The 21,734-nt window shown below is 36.1% G+C and overlaps 1 protein-coding gene and 1 pseudogene across 1 annotated transcript in view; one reads left to right on the top strand and one right to left on the bottom strand.

The window, feature by feature from the left end:
* The window catches only part of UBE2E2 (ubiquitin conjugating enzyme E2 E2), a 390,132-nt gene that overhangs the window by 221,688 nt on the left and 146,710 nt on the right, over positions 1-21,734 (bottom strand). The window lies entirely within an intron of this gene.
* LOC132009959 (elongation factor 1-alpha 1-like) lies at positions 18,695-20,893 on the top strand (annotated as a pseudogene).

Below are 21,734 nucleotides of genomic sequence, written 5' to 3' on the forward strand. Positions count from 1 at the left end.
TATGACATGGTTCCAGCATCCACCTAATATTTTTTCCCACCTATTATTTTTTGACAATACTTTTCAGCTCCTTTATTCGTTTATTTTGTCATTCATTCACTATTACTTGAGCCCTGTTTTTGTGCTGTACACTGTTTTACACACTGTAAATACAACAGTGTGCAACAGATAACATCCCTTTGTTTAAGAAGTTTGTTAACAGCTGGAAAAGCTGACTCTGAAGAATTAATTACAAATATGTTCAGTATAAACTGTCATTGAGTAATGCCAAATGCTTTGGGATGATTTGACATGGAAGTCTAACCTAGAAGGACAGTTCAGGAACTATACTGAGAAAATGATATTTGAGATTTGAATGACATTTAGAAGTCAGCAGGACTAAGGGGAATGTAGGGAAGAGGAGGAGTACCATTAGGGTAGGGGGAACAGTGTGTACAATACCTGGAGTATAGAAGAGGAACTCAGAAAAGGGTAATGTAGATGGGAATGGAATACTATATGCTTTGAAGCTAGGAAGACTGGTAGAAGTCAGAGCATGCAGGGTGTTTCAAGCTATGTTGAGGATTTTAACTTCATCTGAAATACAACGAATTCCATCAAAAGGAATAAGGCTTAAATGATCACATTTATATATTTAAAGGATCACTGACTGAGTCTCCGGATTGGAGGGGAGAAAAACCAGATGTGAGGAGATCAGCTAGAAGACTATGGCATTGGTTTAGCTGAGAGATGTAGGTTGGGGAAAAATGAAGCAAAGCAGTTTGAGAGCTACCAGGAGACACAATGAACAAAACTAGTTAACTGTGTGAAAAGATGACTCCATATTTCTTTGTAGTGGGGCCATATATTACAAAGATGGTTAAGACTGAAATTAATGTTTGTTAGTACACTTCCAATAGCTGAATGTGTGTGGGAGCATGTTGTTTGTGCCTTTTAGAATGAATACGTGCAATCTAACTAGACTTACTGAAAACTAAGCAAAATCCAAAATGTAATGAGCAATTCTGAAACTACCTTATATCTAAGATTAAGCAAATAAATACACTGTGGATATCAAAATCAAGTTTCTTATGCCAAAGAAAAGAGCTACAAATAATTTCTTATTTGTAGGAGAAAGCTGTGGTGAATCTTGCAGTGTTGGACTATTGTTGGAGATATCATTATGAATGCATGGTTTTAGATAGATATAGAAATAAAAGACTATGTATGTATATATGTTACATATTTTCTAGCTCAGTTTATGAAAGGGTCTAGAAGCAATGGTATCATATCACCAGTGAGTTCACCCAGTGCCATTTTGGTTTCTAAGTGACAGACACCTTTAAAAAAATTTTTTTTTAATTTTAAGAAAGGATCAAGAGGAGACTTCAGGACTGAAGCAGGGAAAGTACAGAATAAGCCTGGAAGATCTTACATGTTAGAAAGTAAGGAAATGTTAGGGACGCCTGGGTGGCTCAGTTGGTTGGACGACTGCCTTCGACTCAGGTCATGATCCCGGAGTCCCAGGATGGAGTCCCGCATCAGGCTCCCAGCTCCATGGGGAGTCTGCTTCGCTCTCTGACCTTCTCTTCGCTCATGCTCTCTCTCACTGTCTCTCTCTCAAATAAATAAATAAAATCTTTAAAAAAAAAAAAGTAAGGAAATGTTCAAAGAGTGATAGAAGCATGTCAAAGAACAGAGGAAACAACTATAAGTAGCTCTCAGTGGCCAAACTGGGGACAACTGAAACAATGATAATAATGGATTATAATCCATAGAATAAAAACATACAGATACAAATAACTAAATATGTAAATGACAAGGGAAAGTTCTTCCTTGTCACAGAACTTCAATTATACTTATAGAAGGAATGAAGGAAATAGGAAATCACCATTTGAGAAGCAGTACAGTAATAACCATTTCAGGGAAGAATCACCAGTTAATGGGTATAAACAAGGTATTTACATAGTATCTCACTACAGGATACTAATTACAAGGGGAAACATAGCAACTTCATAGCAAGAGAAAGTAGACATCTCCTTAACCAAGTGATCAAAGTAGACATCGTCAGTAATAAGACAAATGAATTTTGTACTTTTTGATATGATGTATTGGGAGGGACACAATAGCACTTTTCTTGAAAAAAAGACATGACCTGAATTTAATCATAGAAAACATTAAATTAAAATTGAGAGCAATGGTCCAAATTGACTGACCAGTGGTCTTCACAGGTGTCAAGACTATGAAAGACAAACAGAAGAACTGTGCTAGATTAAAGGAAGCTAAGAAATACTAACTAAATAGAATTGAGAATACTGAATTGGACCCTAGACCAGAAGGACATTAATAGGGCAATTAACAAAATTTGATGAAAGGTCTACAGATTGGTCAATAGAATAATATTAATGTTAATTTTCTGAGTTTTATTACTTACTTTATTAGTTATTATTACTTTATTAATTACTTACATAACAGGTGGGGAAGCTAAACGAAGGGCATATGGGAATTCTTTGTGGGAATACTGTGGGCTATTTTTGTAACTTTTTGTAACTTTTCCAAAGTCTGAAATTATTTCACAATTAAAAACCTGAAAAACAAAAAAAGACGTACAAAGCTCTCAATGTTTTCTTCAATTTAATGCAGGGTAGACAAGACAATACAGTGGGGATGGTTTTGTTAAATTTAACTTTATAATTATATCCTATATTTTGGTTATCATGATTATAAATAAACGCTGACCAAAACATTAAAAAATTCTAGATGTATTTACTACAAAATTTCTCTATGCAAATGTCAGTTTCTCTATGCTTTTGATGCATCCTTGTTTTTCTTGGCTCTTTCCCTAAATATTTACCTCATTTGAACATTATTTCAGTCTTTCCAACCTCTTCTTAAACATTATCTTGGGAACAGGTATATTTTCATTATGTTAGCAGCATATATCTTTTAGATACATCCAGAAAATATATTTGTGGGACACTTAGGTGGTTTGGTCAGTTAAGCATCCCACTCTTGATTTCAGCTCAGGTCATGACCTCAGGGTTGTGAGATCGGGCCCTGCAACAGGCTCTGTGCTGGGCGTGGACCCTGCTTAAGACTCTCAGTCTCCCTCTCCTCCTGACCCTCCTCTCCTAAAAGTTATAATATATAATTTGTGCTTCCTGAAATGATTTCATTTTAACTTGATTTCAAATCATCAAAGACAAAGTGATTAATGTTTGCTTTCATTTATTTTTAACTATTGGGAATAACTGGAAATACTGAAATATTGAAAGAAAAGGAATTAGGATGAAAAGAAGAATAACCTTAATTTAAAATCTTCAATTATTTGGATAATATTATGAATTTTCAGTTGCTAACCTTCATTTAACATGTGGATAAGCAGAAACCTATAAGCTTAATGGTTCTGCCAGGGTCATACAGTTAATATACTGGAAAGATCTGTTACACTCCAAATTTTCTCACAACACTATAATGAATAAAGGATAGTATGCTGAATTTATGAAGATTCATGACTCTTTTTAAAATAATTCTTTCTGTCTATTTGGTAATCAGGTTTTCAGAATTCAAAACTGTGAACATTCACTTATATTAAATTTTTAACTGAAAAATATAAAGTATTTGTAAGCTCATTTTGGACAAGTGAGGAAAAATAATTTGCATCTACTATGTACCATCTTCTTTTCCTCTTGTGAACCAACTGCAAGTACTGGTTATACCACTGAAACCAAATAGGAAATTTAAATAGCTGAAGGTTGTAAAAATAATTATAGGTTGCCATTAGGAGGCACATGATCACATTTAATATCCTCCTTAGAACAAATATACTTTACACTAAAATACAGGTTTTAAAATGTTAAAAAGAGTAAAAAGAAGTCATGAACAATACTGTATTTTAAAGGAAAGATATAAGATGGAAGTTTTAAAAAAACAAATGAAATCCCTACTCCTGGAAACCATTCTTGGCCTGTACTGGACATAAATTTCCTCACGTGGCCTATAAATAAGTCAAAACAGGGAAGATTGAAGGCTAGAAACAATGCATGTCCTTGGTAACTCTGTTAGTAACTGTGAGCCAGAAACTTGAGAAAAGGATGATTAGGTTAATGGGATCTTTAGGGCAGATATTTAAATCATTTGTTTATCTTCCATCTAGGTAATGCACCTTCCCCTCCTATTTTCCTTTTCCTCCACTTCTTTCTGTATGCTCTTTTCTTTTACCAATCCCTGCCCCCTGCCCCCAACCAGGAGGAAGACAACACCAGGGGGAGAGCTTTATTTCCTTTCTTTGGAGAGCCTATACAAGTGAGTAGGTCAATATTTTTGTCCATAAAAATGAGGAGTGTTTCTTTTAAAATATAGACCATGGTTCCAAAGAGTATGATCACATAGTCAAAGGTCCTGCATTACAGATGCGGATATGAGTCTTCCTGATAGCCTAAAATTCCATTTTCTATCCTACTGCAGCATTAAATATTGGAGGTGGGCTTAAAACATAGACACCAGCCTGGGAAGCCACAAATTATCTTATGGTGATAATGTTAGTCTCAGAATACTGGTGAACTTTTATAGAGCACCTCCTCAGCCAGATACTCTTTTAAGTGACTGACAGGTATGAACTCATTTAATACTTAGAAACTTAGGTACTGATGATACCCTTATCCTCATTTCATGGATGAGGAAACTGAGGTACAATTTACTCAAAGCCATATTGCTGAGATTCTACTTACAGGGCACACGGTAAGTCACACTGTGGATTTATGAACGCTTGAGGTTTATTTATGATATACATAATTTTCTAATTGTGTCCTTGAGCTTAAATCTAAAAGACCACAAACTAAACATTTAAGAATTGGTGAACTGACTCAGTTTACCACTTAAACCTGAAAGCTCTGAAGAGGAATTAAAGATAGTATTTTAAAGCCTGTCTCCTATCGCTACTCTTACCTGTATACACTATGTTCTAAGCCATCTTTTTTCCCTTTCACTATCTCCTTACCCTCCTTTTCTTTTTTCTAAAAATGCTCTAATAATTTTCATAATGTAGTCACTGACCAAACTGTTCATTTGCAGAAGCATCTGGCCAATTTTTTTCTTTTTATGAAAAGTGAACAACACTCAGAGGTGTATCATGTACTTTAATTCTCAAAAGGAACCAATGAGATGATGTAAAAATTATGAAGAAATCAAAAGACTTTAAAATACTATGTGTTTATAGTTCCATAAAACAAATTTAATAATTAACAGTACAGTAAATGAAAGCGAATGAACATTTTTTGACATCCTGCCTAAGTAAGAATTAGATATTTTATAAAACATATTGTTTACAATGGAGACTTTGAACTTGAAATGCCAAATTTGGTTAGGTTAGTAGGGGTGAAACAGTGTTGATGGAGACACCATTTACTTCCTTCTAGACTGAAAGGAAAACTTAGACATTATGGGGTACTTGTCTTAGCTAATTTGATTATGTAGTTTATTTAGCACTGGAGGCATAATGCTCTTCACTGCTTTATAAACATTTACTTTAATCTCTGTGAGATTATGTGAATGATCCTGTGGTCACAGACTAAATTTTAACATTACATAAACCATGCAGCTGGTAATTGAATGCACTGTATTCTGTAGTGCACCAGTGTATTTATTTATAGTCAACTGTATTATTTATTCATAGGTGTGTATTTTAAAATCTGACTTGTTCCTGACACTAGGAATACATATTTATATTTCCACTGGAAATATTATGGAATGTAAATTAATATTTAGTATCAGCCTGATTCAAGAGATGAATTTGCTACAAAAAGGAGAAACATCCTTTAATAAGCCTTAAAGCCAAGAATAAATTTTTATATTATTTTTACTACTTCACAAATGTGGGAAACTATAGCAACATAGGCCTTAAGTTAAAAGAATTGTTATTTCAGGACAAATTGTAAAGAGAAGCATTTCTTTTGGGGAACATTTCCCCCTGCCATTATTGTTACTGTTATTGTGCTGGAGGAAGGATTATATGCTTTTGATAGCATAAGCTTAGTTGCCTAACATGAAAAAATATTTAAAAATTATCCTATATTGGGTTCTGAAGTCTGGTTTTTGTTACAACTCTATGTATTAGAGTGTATACACACACACACACACACACACTCTCTCTCTCTCTCTCTCTATATATATATATATATATATTAATAAATATTTCCTTATTTTTAAAACATCTAAATCAAGATAATAAAGGTATTAACATTCCTGTCAGTGAAACACATTGAATAACATGCAAATATGCTTATGACTTAGTGTAAAATGAAAAGCAAAAGCCAAGAGTGAATATGCAATATACTCTAATTTTTCAAAAAAAATCTTCTAAGGCAAACATGAATATTACTTCTTAAGTAAACTTTTGTGAAGTATGGCATACAGAACAGTGTACAGTCCAGAACACCTGGGTGGCTCAGTGGACTGAGCATCTGCCTTCAGCTCAAGTCATGATCCCAGGGTCCTAGGATTGAGCCCTGCATCAGGCTCCCTACTCAGTGGGGAGCCTGCTTTTCTCTCTCTCTCTGCCGTTCTCCCTGCCTGTGCTTTCTCAGTCACTCTCTGTCAAAGGCAGACACTTAACCAACTAAGCCACCCAGACACCCCCACTATGTACTCTTTTGTGTATGACTTGTTTTTGTCCAATATTGTGAGATTCATCCATGTTTATGCAGTTGAAATTTATTCATTTTTATTACTCAGTATTATTCTATTGTGTGACTATATCATAATTTATCCGCTCTTGTTAGGGGCACTTGAATAGTTTCAAGTTTGGACTTATAACATGTATTAACTTAAAAATGTATTTGAGGGGCACCTGGGTGGCTCATTTGATTAAATGACTAACTCAATTTTGGCCCCGGTCATGATCTTGGGGTTGTGGGATCAAGCCCAGCACTGGGTTTCATGCACAGTAGAGAATCTGCTGGAGATTCTCTCCCCTCTCTTTCTATACCTCCCCCCACACACACATGTACCTCTCTCTCTAACATAATTAAATTCTTTAAAAAAATTTACTTGGAAACCAAAAGTATCAACCAAATCTATTTTTCAAATAAACAACCTTAAATCATTGGCAAATGATTTACCATGCTAATTACTCCACGTTGATTTTTTACCTTCTTACGTGCTCCCCCCACCACCAGTTCTGACTACAGATATGGGGATGTCCAACCATGCTACTGGTTATGCTCGACTTCTTCTTCTTCACACATAAGTACTTTGATTTATTTGGTTCAGAGATTTCAGGAGAGGCAGCTAGCTCACTCTCCCTTTTCAAACCTCAGAGGCACTTAAAAACCTGTCAAAAGACATTCCAAAAAACTTTCCCACAGGTCACATATTGGGCAACTCCTGCTGTCTATAACAAAGAAATCAAAAGCTCATTTTTAAAAAGCCTCAGAACCACAAAACCCCATACCTTAATCATTAATGTAATTTGGGGCACATTTTATGAAGCAAGATAATATCTTAGAACTTTTATTGTTTAACATAAGTGAGTATAATCACCTCCTATTTTTATTTCCCACTATCTCTCTGAGTTGCTTTCTTCAGGATCCCACTGCAAGAAATGAGTAAATGGATAAGAACTGAGAATGAAGTATGGATGCTAATGAGATAGCATGGGGTAAATTAAGTGACTAAGTGTAAAGAACATCAAATAAGGACTACCTATACATACATCCTTTACTGGAGACAGTATTTACAGTAGGGATCCTAAGCAAATTATTAAAATGTGACTTAGGCATATTTAAAATACATTTCTCAAAGATATCTCTTTAAAGAAAAAAAAAACTAATTCTCTTTTATTTTTATTTCCCAGTCTTGTACACTTATCACATTGTTCTATGACTGTTAATGTGTCTCTTCCTCAAGACGGACCTCCTTTGAGGGTGGGTATTTTATTTTATTTTTTAAAAGATTTTATTTATTTATTTGACAGACAGATATCACAAGTAGGCAGAGAAGCAAGCAGAGGGAGAGGAGGAAGCAGGCTACCCGATGAGTAAAGAGCACGACGTGGGGCTTGATCCCAGGACCCTAGGATCATGACCTGAGCCAAAGGCAGAGGCTTTAACCCACTGAGCCACCCAGGCGCCCCTAAATAATTCTTTTTTTTTTTCTAAGATTTTATTTATTTGAGAGAGAGAGAGAGCGTGAGAGGGGGAAGGGTCAGAGGGAGAAGCAGACTCCCCGCCAAGCAGGCAGCCTGATGTAAGACTTGATCCAAGGACTCCAGGACCATGACCTGAACCAACTGAGCCACCCAGGTGCCCTGTAAGGTATTACTGTTCTGAATTCAACTGTACACTCAAGTCTGCAATCTTGAGTGGTGAAAACATCCCCAAGAGATCTTGGAACAGGTGTTTGCAGCTGCACTCAACTGCACAGGTCTACTTCTGCCAAAGATTAGAAATCAACCAACTGCGATTAATTTGAATTTGGAGACCACTTGCCTCAAAGTGCACTTAAATTACAACCTTTGTAGGCTTGAGTGTAACTGTGTTTGTAGCGAACAGAAAACTGAATGATATAGCTACACACTGGGAAGGGTTACATCACCACACTCTTGAGGACTATGAGCTCTTTGTCCTCTGGACACCCTGTATTAAACTCCTATTGGCTATTAAAATTTAGAACAGATTAATGAAGACAATACTTTACAAGGCTCAGCAGCTCTCAGCACAATAGAGCCAATACAACATCTTTTTTGTCCTTCTCATTTTGTTGCATATCATTTACTTTATGTAGTTTAAAAAATAACAAGGCAAAACATTCTTCAGAATTTTTATCGCAACAATTATCACAATGCCAGCACACTTTTGTTATTATGTAACTAAAAGTTGAATTCCATCTTTTTCTTAAAAGACTTTATTTATTTGACAGAGAGAGAGCAAGAGAGCATAAGCAGGGGGAGCAGCAGAGGGAGAGGCAGAAGCAGGCTCTCCTGCTGAGCACAGAGCCTGAATAGGGGGCTCCATCCCAGGACCCCAGGATCTTGACCCCAAAGGCAGACACTTAACCAACTGAGCAACTCAGACACCCCCATGAGTTCCATCTTAACAACATTAACTAATCACTCACAAAATTAATAGTCATAGAAGAATACAAGTATAGGAAGAATAAGTCCTGGAAATTTTTAAAAATTCAAATTATAGATATCAAAAATTAGAAACCACTAAATTGATAGTTTTGTTTACTATTGTATTAAGCATTTAAATTACCTTTATAATGTACTCTTCAAAATCATTTTTGAGCAGTTGCTTCTATATATTTGCTTAATATATAGCAAAATACCGATATTCTCATTTTGATTATTTTCTTTCATTCTTTTTAATTCTGCATTTAAGGTTAGCAGAGGCTCGGACACTGAGTATGAAAGTGATAAACTGATATTAGAACATCTAGGAGGAAAAAAAAACATCTCACCACAGGCAGCTATATCAGCCAATGGTTTTAACCTGTTGCTGATCTAATTGATCACGGTGCTATAACAGAAAGCTGTTCTGTGTGATTCATACGTTGTTCTATTGGAACACATTCTACTCCTTTGTTATTTTAAGCCTCACTAACTCTGGGTTTCCCTTCCCTTAAAAGGGAGTTTCTAACAGTGTGTTTCTTTTAAAGCTAGCAATTAATAGTGAAAGAAAACTGGCAGCTTGTTGAGTTTCAACCAAAGTCTTTAGTCCGCAGAAAAATATTCTTTGATTAAAATAAAATACTCAGCTATTTGAAAATGTGTCTTACACAGCTGAGTAGTTAATATCCTAGAGTATTAAAAGATTAGTATCTTTCATATATAAGTAACCTATTTGGTCCAGATTTTTCTTTCAGATACTACCAGCACATTATCACACATAGGTTGAAAACGATATTTTCCCAACTATCAAGCATAACTTTCAGTGAAATGTATTTAGTGGCCAAAGATCCACAAGCAGTCCACTAATGAGAAATGAAGTTATTTTGCCTGCTTGCTAGTGAAATTTTAGCTATAAAGTATATATAATTATAAAGGCACTCACTATTTCACCAGACTGTAATAACATTAATAAGATGTTCTCTTATATAAATACTATCCCTACACTATATTGTTTTTTTAGCATCAGTAAAATTTTATTCATAACATTAAAAAATATGGAATAGGTCCATGCTGTCAGCATGCTTATTTTTACTTATCATAGAGTCATGAACAATTACTGAGAAAACACTATTATTTCCTTATTATAGCCTGGAAAACTCTGTTCATTCCTGAAAACCTCTGATTAACCTGCTTTTTGAAGAAGAAAATTAAGTTATTTATGAACTGTTGGGTACTGTGGGTGCTAAAAGATAATCAGAGACTCCTCTCCCCTTGAAGTGGTACCACTCTGATGGCCAATTAGTGCTTAGGGTAATATATTAGCTTCTTAAATATTACCCAGTGCCCCTTTTTAAATATCAAGCCATTTTCTTTTCTCTACTCTACCTCTAACCCTACTTACACCCCTAACACCTCCTCCTTCCATTAAAACTATTCTTAATTCAGCCATAAGCCTGAAGCTTATTGCTAAGAATGCTACCTACAACAGGAAAGCTGAACTCTGGAAGTAGATTTCTTTTTAAGTCCAAAGCTTGTAAGCAGGCTTTCAAGTGGTTAAAAGGTTTTCTGAGAACTTCCAAAGCTGAATTTTTACATAAGAAAAAAAAAACAAATTTGGAGGATTAACTTTATTATAACCATAGTGAGAAGTATAATTCCAGATATCTTTATAGGAAATTCCATTCTTTTCAGATCTAGTGAAGTTGAGATACACAGAGATTCAGAATGGATGAGCCTAGGGTGAGGACACTGCCTGGGTCCTGAGGAAAAGCTTGAGTTCCCTTCATTCTCCCTGGCTTTCACACTAGAGCAGAACAAGATAAAACCCAAGAAAAGCTAAAAGGTAATCCTTAAACCTTCAGGCTGGTGTGCTGGCTTATGGGAGGAGGGTTGGGGGAGAAGAGCTTGCAAAAACCATAAACCTTTCAGAAAGTTCCGTTTAGGACAAAGTGCTGTGTCCCTCACAGCACAGTAGTAATGGAAAGAGGAAAAATGTATGGGGTTTCTCCAGTTTTTTAATGGGCCAGAGAGCAGTTTTCACAGGGTTCTGACTCCAGGGTAGCACAGAGAAAGCAATCGAGAATTTTGAGGTCCCCCTAAAGAATTTGGAAGTGCTGATGGAACTGCAGGACTGAAATTGATTTGGTTCAAGAGTGAGAAGATTGCTGGGTGCACATTTCCTGTGAACAGACAGAAGTGTACAGCTGTGCAAATTCTGGCACAGTTTGCCTACTGACCAGACAGAGATAGAACAAGGCTTGAGGCCCAGAAGTTAAGCCCATGAAATGCCTCTCTGGAAGGACAGCAACAGGGGCGATGTTTCTCTCTTCACTCAAATACCAACACTTAAGAAGGGAAGGGAGAGTCTTAGAGAAGAGAAATTTTTATAGATTCAATAATTAGTAAAAAGAAAGTATTTTTAAAAAGAAGATATTGAGGGGCACCTGGGTGGCTCAAGTTGGTTAAGCGTCTGCCTTCAGCTTGGGTCATGATCCCAGGGTCCTGGGATAGAGCCCCACACTGGGCCTCCTTGCTCAGCAGGGAGTGTGCTTCTCCCTCTCTCTCTGCCTGTTGCTCCCCCTGCTTGTGCTCTCTCTCTCTCTCTGTCTAATAAATAAAATCTAAAAAAAAAAAAGAGGTAATAAGTTTGAAGGAAGAAGAAGAAGAAGCAGAAGTAGAAGCAGAAGAAGATATTGAGATACCTTCTGAAAAGGCAAGGCTGAGTATTTTATACTAAGAGGAGTTGTCTATTTTATAGCATGATTTGCAATAGCTGTCTATAACTAGAAAGAGATCAGTTTAGAAAATGAAGTTAATTTTTCTGCACACTCTGGATTGGGACTGGCCAATGTATACCTCTTGCTAAAAACTGTCAAATTGTAATACTGTCACAATGTAATACTCTCGCAATCCCCACAGAAATTAAAATTCCTAATCCATAAAAACTGTATTATGTAAGTAATACTGACTCCTTTTCCTCTGCATTACCCTTAAAGGATTAAAAAAAAAAATCATTCTATCATTCATGTCTGTTTACTGACCCTATAAAGCAGTATATAAAGTATGTATACATTCTCTATTAACTACATTAAGAAAATTTTAGCTCTCACTTAAATGATCTATGACTTTCTGAATTGTGCTATTAGATATTCTGCCACCTCTTAAAATTTTATTATGCATATGAAGCAAAGTTTTGAGCAGCAGAGTTAGTCTCTGATCTGTCCTTAGGACCAAGGGAAAGCAGTGAGTCAGGAAATAATTATAAGGTCAGGAAACAGGATTGTTATACACCCACTGCATTTAGATGATCAAGAGATGACCAAGACAGTCACTGATGGAGAGGTAATGAGGCATTGGTAACAAAGAAATCTTGGTTGTGGAGTAGACAAGTATTATTCAAAAACAAACCCTAGAGTTGTACAGACTAAACTTGCAGTTAGGCACTGTTGAGGTTGTGAGATAGGGCTGTGAGATTAGGATTAAGGCTTCATCCTGATGTCAGTCTTATGGAGGTACATTCTGACACTAACTACGGATAAATTCTTCACTTTTGTATGTTCCTTGAAAACTCTGCACCAGAATTTACTTACTTTGATTATTCCATCTTTTCCTATGCCCAAGTATATTTGGTTTTACTTCTCCATCCTTGTTTTAAAGATCCTCCAAAAGTTTTCCTCTATTCCTCCTCAGCATCCTTCACTCTCAAATTTTTGCCTGAGACTATTCTCCTCTTTGAGAAAACGTCTTATAAACTCCAAGTAGCTTTGAGAACTAGCCTTTGGTTAAAAAGAACAAACATTAAATATCTATTATCAATCAGGAACAGTGAGGTTATGCTGCTAACAAACATCAAAATTTCAGTTATACACATGCACACATAAATGAGACTGCAAGTATAAATACTGAATACAAAGTAAATAAATACTTTATTTAAGTATTTGATTCCTTTTCAATTCCCAGCAGGACCCACTATAACAGGCAGACTGAGGATTTTTTAAATCTGTCTTAATTGTATACATGGAATTATAGTCTAAAGAGGATTTCAGGAGTCTAGGAGCATAGCCTTTCCATTAAAGCCATTAATTTAACATGAGAACTATCAAATGAGAGTACTATTTTAAGAAAATAAATGTATTGAATGGAGAGATAACTAAAAAGAACTAGAGAAACCACAGGTAGATCTCTGGGGGGTGATTTGACTTAAGCAACACTGACTCAGATTCCTAAACATGTATCCCCTATGTTTTTATAGAAAATCTTCCCTTTGAAATTATAGTATCTTCAAATACAGAAGGAAATTTATTTTTAAAAGGGGAAGAAAACTGCTGGCAAAGCCACTTGAAAAAATATTTATATACTCCAGGTAGCCTTTTGTTTTTCTGTCAGGGTTTTGAATTAACTATTAATTTTTTTATACAAAGGTTCTCTTAAAATGTCCATACAGTATACAATAGTCTAATTACTCTGCCTTGTTGAAGTGATTTACAGCAAAATAAATATAGTGAACTTGTTATAAAAAAAGTAGTTTTACATGTAATGGTTCATAAAATTGATCGAGATCAAGCTCTGCCAACAAAATTGGTCTACAAACAACTAATATGTTTGTCATGATATATAATAAACCTCTTTAAAAGAAGTAGAGAAAATGAATTTCAAATAGCTCCATCAAAGATATCAATAACTAATTTTCTTTAAGAATTTCATTCTGTCAGAATCTAAATTGATACAAGTGTTGTGCAACCATAAATTATAATTTATTAAATTATATGGTTAAAGACAATCATGCTTTCTATTTTGTCTTATATCTATATCTACATCAAGGCATGCTGACCTATTTCTTATACAGGGTGTCTCATTTAATCTGACTGTAACCCTGTAAGAATTGAGATGCAGATACTTTTAATAAATTGCCCAAGGGCACATAGTGCTAAGCATTAGAAGCAAAATTCAAACTCTCATTTATATTCTTTCACTATACTCTGCTGTCTCTAAGATAAGAGTGTGGGTTAGAGCGCATGAAGGAGCCATGATAGCATTCCACTCTACATTCAGACCTCTTTGCAACTTTTCAACATCATAAGCCTTACATTTTTTTTAGGGTTCTTTCTTTGCTGCTTTTCATAACTGTGGACAAATTACTACTTTTGTGTATTTTTTTAAAGATTTTATTTATTTATTTGACAGACAGAGATCACAAGTAGACAGAGAGGCAGGCAGAGAGAAGGGGGGAAGCAGGCTCCCCACCGAGCAGAGAGCCCGATGCGGGGCTCGATCCCAGGACACTGAGATCATGACCTGAGCCGAAGGCAGAGGATTAACCACTGAGCCACCCAGGCGCCCCACTTTTGTGTATTTACTCTCATGTTTCTTGCACTCTTTCAGGACTGTGATGTTGGTAGGGTAGTGGCAGGTCGCTGCTGTCAGCTCTAGGGTAGCCTCTGCTTTGGGAAAAGTTCCAGCAGGTTTTCAGTGTGTGGGCTGATATAGAAAGGTCTATTTAGTACCAGGCAGTGGGTCCTTGAGAGATCACCTTGGTTCCTGAGGCAAAAGTCAGATATGAATGTGCTGGTGTTAGCCCACTGTGCAAGTTTCTTTTCTAAACACAGCTCTATGTACTGCTTCCTCCTGTTGGAATTAAATGAAAAATAACTTCTGAATAACTTCTCATAACCTCTGTAACTGGTATCTGTGGACTTTGGATACAGCTTGGATGGTAGCACATTTGAAAAGGACCTTGATCTGCAAAATAAATATTTGTAGCATGTTAAAATAAAAACCAATGTTTAAGATACAGAACTCCTTTTTAGTCTTTCTGTGGCCATTGAAAAATGATATGTTTTTATCTTTTGGTACTTTTAGCTGAGCACTAAAATTTTGTTTGTTTGTTTTTTGGGGTTTTTAAAAGATATTTTTTGTTTTTTATGTAATTAAACATTTTAATGTTTAATTAAAATTATAGTTTCATCTGGAAGACATTTTGAAAATTTAGAATTCCAGTGTACTTTGAAGGAGAAAATTTATGAATCAAAGATAAAGGAATTAAATGAGTTAGCTTTCTAAATTCTGAATGTAGCAGTAAATTTCTGAATCCTTAGAAAACGGAGACTTCTGAGCTGCCACAGAACCAGCTACCACCCCCCACTTATATCTGTGACTGTCCTCAGTGGAAAGGCTACTGGTTTTAAAGTACTTGTCTAACTGGTTTTCCTGGTCACCTTTCAGTTCTTCCCACAGATTAGAAGAGGTATCCCCTCTTCTATAGTAATGAATTCTTGGAAGGATCAACCTAAGCATTTGAACAGCACTAGGAGACATCATTATTACAGCATAAAGTAGTAATTAACGTTCTAAACTGTGACCCTTAGTCATCCAAAAAAAATTTAATAAGCATGTTTAGTTCACGCTATATATTAAGGAAAGAGTGCTATAATTTAGAAAGATTTCTGTTAAAAAAAAAAAAAAAGTCAGTGTTAAAAAAGTCTGGGGCACCTGGGTAGCTCAGTGGGTTAAGCTCTGCCTTGAGCTCAGGTCATGATCTCAGGGTTCTGGGATCAAAAGCCCCACATTGGGCTCTCTGCTTGGTGGGGAACCTGCTTCCCCCACTCTCCCAATCTCTCTCTCTCTACCTCCCTCTCTGCCTACTGGTGATTTCTCTGTCAAATAAATAATAAATTTAAAAATCTTAAAAAAATAAATTAAAAAAAAAGTTTGAGCCCATTCTCCCAACCTCCTTCTTTCCTCTATGTGACAAAGATTAATTGCATTTCTACTTTGTGCTAGCCCTGTACTGAATGCTGTAGATATAAAGATGAATAAAACCTGTTCTTTGTCCTCAAAGACTCTGCAATGCATGGTTCAAATAGACATATAAACAAATAATACAAATACAATGTAGTATTTTATTGGTTTTGTTCTAAATACTACTACTGGGTAGCACTGAAGAGAGAATAATGAAATATTCCTGAGAAGGTATGGGAAAGACCTGTCAGAATCAGCCTCAGATTCAAGGTAAATTTTTCAGCCTTCAGAGTAAATTATGAAAAATTAAACTAAAAATTAGAAAAATAAGTTGATGTTCACTCAAGAAAATTTATAACATCAAAAAATTTGTTCTAATTAGTAGGATAGTGAAAATTGAATGTTTATTTTATTGGCATAGTTTTTCATATGCATAATAGCATATTATCAGACTTTATAACTGCGTATTTGACTTTTACATTATGGTAACACATTGTCCCCCCCCACCCCAAAATAACAACAACAACATGAAAGTACTTCCTCAGTTTTCCTAAGGGCCTCTGTTAGTCCTCTGATAGTCGATTCATTCTGAAGAACTTATTCTATCATCATCCTTGTTGGTTTTCTCATTTATCAGTGGCTTAGACTGGGATCCCAGCAGTTCTTTATCATTACTTTAATTCATTTCAGTACATTTTTTGAGCGATTTCCAGTTTCACTTTATAACTGAATTAAATTTGCCTTGTATTTACTGAGAAACTGATGTCTTCAATAGGATGAGCATATATACACAGTGTGTTAAACAGAGAAATAACATTTGAGTTAGGAATAATTTTTTAAGTGGTTGCTTCTGCAGTATTTTCATTTTGTGCTGGCTTTAGTTTCTGTATGTACTTTTTTTAACAGTATGGGTTACTATTTCTTAACACAGAACACTACATTTAATCTCTTTTAATTATGTGTACCATTGTGTGTGGAGCTTGTGTTAGAAAAACTAAAATATGAACGTAAAAAACAGACACATAATGATGCAACAAGATGAAAATGATGGCAATGCCCGTGTCTGCCATTTGTCAAGCTCCTACTCTGTGCCAGTTGCTCTACTAGGCAGTTTTTATAGTAATCCTTCCTACAACCTAGCAAGGTCAGTGTTAACCATAGTGCTTTCATGGATAAGGAAACTGAGGAAATTCATACTGGTGGTCAGTGCCTCAGGAGCTAAAGACAAGCCATTCTAATCCTCAAGTCTGTGTACTTTGTAGTATATTATGTCTTTGGTGTAAAGAAGCATTTACTTCAGAGTTTCTTCTTAAAAATTATATCTTTGGGTACATATAAAATACACAAAAATTTGATTTAGCCAACAGTTGTAGGAATATGTTTCTAGGTTTATATACACAGGCTATTAAAAAGCTAGTAAAAACTATATATCTTCTTCTTGTTTATTGCTGAAAGATATCCACAAGTACACATCTTTTCTTTAGGAGATTCAAGAGTCAAGATGGAACAAACATGTGGAATTAATGAAATTGGATTTAAAAATATATATATATATATTAATGCTTTAAAAAATGGAAGTACATCTCATTCTAACAACTTATTATCCTTTTCAAAGAGAATGATATACTGTTTGCCAATGTCTATTTAATGGAGACATGTGATTGCCACTGGAATTGCAGTTATTTAACAACATCTTTTCTACAACCTATTGTTTAAAAACACCAGGATTCAGCTTTGATATACACATGGGTTGAATGGAGAAAATACAGGTATTTTGCAGTTTTCATAAGTATGAAATCAGGAATTTTGGACACTAGTCTCCATTCAGCCTACAGCGAATTGTTAGTTATTTGGAACTTTTATTTCTTATTCAAAGAGCAAATCTGATCATGGCTTTTGGTCAAAGATCCTGTTTGTATAGGTTAAAAAATAATAATAAAATAAAAAATAAAATAAAATAAAATGTCTTCAATATCAAACAGTATCTGTGGAAGGAGTCCAAAATTAACCCCTTACTTACGCACACAGAACTCTGGGGTCCCAGGAATAATGGCCTTCCTGGAAAAATGCCTCTTAAGATGAGGTAAAACTTCAGAAGTTATTGTTTTACTGTCTTGGGGTTTTGTGTGTTTTTTCTTTCTTATTCTTCGCCACCTTCTTCTTAACTATTGTCCTCTGGCACATATAATTAAATAATGAAATATTTCTTACATCTTTCTTATGTACAGGGTTTAATGGGCTCTTAGGCTTGGATCTTTTGGTTTCTTGTATTCTCTCCTAAGAAAAATAACAGGGTTATACTCTTTAAAGCTACCACTTTCTTTCAAGTTATTATTACACATATATGTCATCATATTTTTGGTACAACATGTACCCTGGAGCTTACTCTATTGTTATTTCTTATTCAGCATGTCTCAAAACCACCAAAACTGCTGAGGCATTAAGCATACTTTTTGGATATGCTCTTAGAAATACTGAAATTGGCATACTGCAGCTAGCCATTCAGCCATCATGTCTGGTTTTCTGCTTTGAAAACATTTCTGTCTTGCATTAGAGGCAGGCATTAAGGTCCCATGAGTTGCCCGTTTGGGCAGTAACATACAGAAGGAAAACATTTCATTTTGATTGCATCCAGCTATCTTTTAATGCCCTGAAGCACGAAGACTGATCTTTTGTAATTCTAGCCTAGCAAGTGTAATTGCAGCTATATTCCTATTTCTATAGGTCTCTAATTCCTAGACTAAGGTTCTACACTGGGACTCTTAGGTTAATTTTATATAATCTTTTAAAACATCCACTTGTTTTTTTGTAACAGGTTTGCTACCAGAACACAGGAGTCACAAAAACTACTACTTAATCTAAGCCATAATGGGAAAGGAAAAGATTTAGCACATCATCGTTGGACATGCAGATTTGGGCAAGTTTACCAATACTACTGGCCATCTGATCTATAAATATGATGTGACTGACAAAAGAACCACCAAAAGATTTTTAAAGGATACTGCTGAGTTGGGAAAGGGCTTCATCAAGAAAGGGCTTCCTACTTGCTTTGGATAAATTGAAAGGTGAATATATGTAAGGTATCAGCATTGATATCTTCTTGTGGAACTTTGAGAACAGTATTATGTTTTCATCACTGATGCCTCAGGACACAGGGACTTAATAAAAAACATTATTATAAGGGTGCCTGGCTGGCTCAGTCAGTAAAACACGTGACTCTTAATCTTGGGAGTGTAAGTTCAAGACCCATGTTAGGTATAGAGGTTACTTCAAACAAAACAAAAAAAACCCCAAAACCATAACATGCTTATAGGCATAGTTCAGAATGACTCTTCTGTCCCAACTGCAGCTGCTGGTGTTGGTGAATTTGACACAGGTATCTCCAAAAATGAGCAGACCCAGAAGCATGCCCTTCTGGTTTACATACTTGGTATGAAACAACTAACTGTTAGTGTTAACAAAATGGATTTCACTGAGCTACCCCACAGCCAGAAGAGATACAAGGAATTCATTAAGGAAGTCAACACCTACATTAAGAAAATTGGCTACAACCCTGACACAGTAGCGTTTGTGCCAATTTCTGGTTGGAATGGTGACAGCCTGCCAGAGCCAAGTACTAAGGTGCCTTGATTCAAGGGACGGAAATTTACCTCTAAAGCTGGCAATGCAAGTGGAACCACACTGCTTGAAACTCTGGATTACATCCTGCCACCAACTTACCCAACAGACAAGCCCTTGCATCCGCCCCTCCAGGACATCTACAAAATTAGTGGTACTGGTACTGTCCCTGTGGAGACTGATGGTCTCAAACCGGCACGGTGGTCACCTTTGCTCCAGTCAACGTTACAACTGAAATAAAGTCTGCTAAAATGTAACATAAAGCTTTTAAGTAAAGCTCTTCCTGAGGACAACGTGGGCTTCAAGGTCAAGCATGTGTCCAAAAATGTTCATTGTGGCGACGTGGCTAGTAACAGCAAAAGTAATCACTGATGGAAGCAGCTGGCTTCACAGCTCAGTTGATTATCCTGAACCATCCAGTCCAAATCAGAGCTGACTATGCACCTGTGCTGGGTTGTCAAACAGTTTACAATTACTCACAACTTTGCTTAGTTGAAGGAGAAGACTTATTATCATTCTGGGAAGAAGCTGGAAGCTAGCCTCAAATTCTTGAAATCTGGTGATACTGCCATCACTGATATCATTCCTGGCAGGCCCATATATGTTAAGAGCTTCTCTAAGTATCCTCCTCTGGGGTGTTCTGCTATTAATGACATGTGATGGGTAGCTGCTCTGCTTGTCATCAAAGCAGTGGACAAGAAGACTGCTGGAGCTAGGAAGGTCACCAAGTCTGCTCAGAAAGCTCAGAAAACTAAATTAATCATTCCTAATATCTGGGAACCCAGTCTTAATCAGAGGTAGAAGAATGGTCTCAGAACTGTTTGTCTCAATAGGTCATTTCAGTTTAATAGCAGAAGAATAGTTAATAACAATGCATCATAAAAACTTCAGTAGGAAAGAAGAATGCTTTGTGGCCCATTTGTGGGGGAAGGGAAAAGTTTTAAGTTATCAGTTTTTTGTTTTTGTTTTTGTTTTTGTTTTTGTTTTTGTTTTAAGATTTGTTTATTTGACAGACAGGAGGCAGAGAGGCAGGCAGAGAAAGAGGAGGAAGCAGGTTCCCCGCCGAGCAGAGAGCCCGATGCGGGGCTCAATCCCAGGACCCTGGGATCATGACCCGAGCCGAAGGCAGAGGCTTTAAACCACTGAGCCACCCAGGCGCCCCTAAGTTATCAGTTTTTTAAATCAGTACTTAAGGGAAACAACTTGACCAAAAATCTGTTACAGACTTGAGACTCATTAAAACAAACTTTAGGGGCGCCTGGGTGGTTCAGCGGATTAAGCCTCTGCCTTCAGCTCAGGTCATGATTTCAGTGTCCTGGGATGGAACCCCACATCAGGCTCTTTGCTCAGCGGGGAGCCTGCTTCTCTCTCTCTCTCTCTCTCTCTCTCTCTGCCTACTTGTGATCTCTCTTTCTGTCAAATAAATAAGTAAAAATCTTTAAAAACAAACAAAAAAAAAAACTTTAGGGGTGCCTGGGTGGCTCAGTCATTAAGCATCTGCCTTCGGTCATGATCCTAGGGTCCTGGGATCGAGCCCTGCATCGGGCTCCTTGCTCCGTGGGAAGCCTGCTTCTCCCTCATCCTCTCCCCCTGCTTGTGTTCCCTCTCTCGCTGGGTCTCTCTCTGTCAAATAATAAATAAATAAAATCTTAAAAACAACAACAATAATAAAGTTTAATCTTCTCAAATCTCATCCTCCTATCTCACATATTTTATATCTGTTGCCTCTTTAGATACTAAAAGCCTCATGTGGAAATGGCAAATGTAAGCTCTTCCCACTATTAATCACTACTTAGAGTGGGGAAAATTTCTCAAAAGCTATCATCAATTCAGTCACCAGAACACATTTCTGTTCTGTTCTCCTTGTTTTGTTCCCCCAACTTTTTTACTAATAGCAGGAGGTGGGAGTTTTTTGTTTTATTTTGTTTTAGTAGCTCTAAGGACCCTGCTTCTTGAATTTTCTTTTTCTCCTAAATTATCTATATTCTTTGTAAAACTTTGTCTTTTCTCAATTCTGTATTTCTTTTCCAACAGATCTCCATTTTTTTTTTTTTTTAAATCTTTGTCTTAAGTTTGCCCCTGTTGTCAATCACTATCTAAATGTTTCCTGTGGTGCCCCACTGAGGTGTTTAACATGAGTTCCGTAAGACACTTATCCTTACTACCTAGCAGCTTAAAGTCAAAACATAAAATACTGAAATGGATTAACTAAATATAATAGTGGTAATTTAGTAATTAAAGAAACATTGAGTAAATTTAGTAATTAAAGAAATTGAGTAAATTTAAAGCA

This window comes from Mustela nigripes, chromosome 2 (genome assembly GCF_022355385.1).
Source record: "Mustela nigripes isolate SB6536 chromosome 2, MUSNIG.SB6536, whole genome shotgun sequence".
Classification (NCBI taxonomy): Eukaryota; Metazoa; Chordata; class Mammalia; order Carnivora; family Mustelidae; genus Mustela; species Mustela nigripes.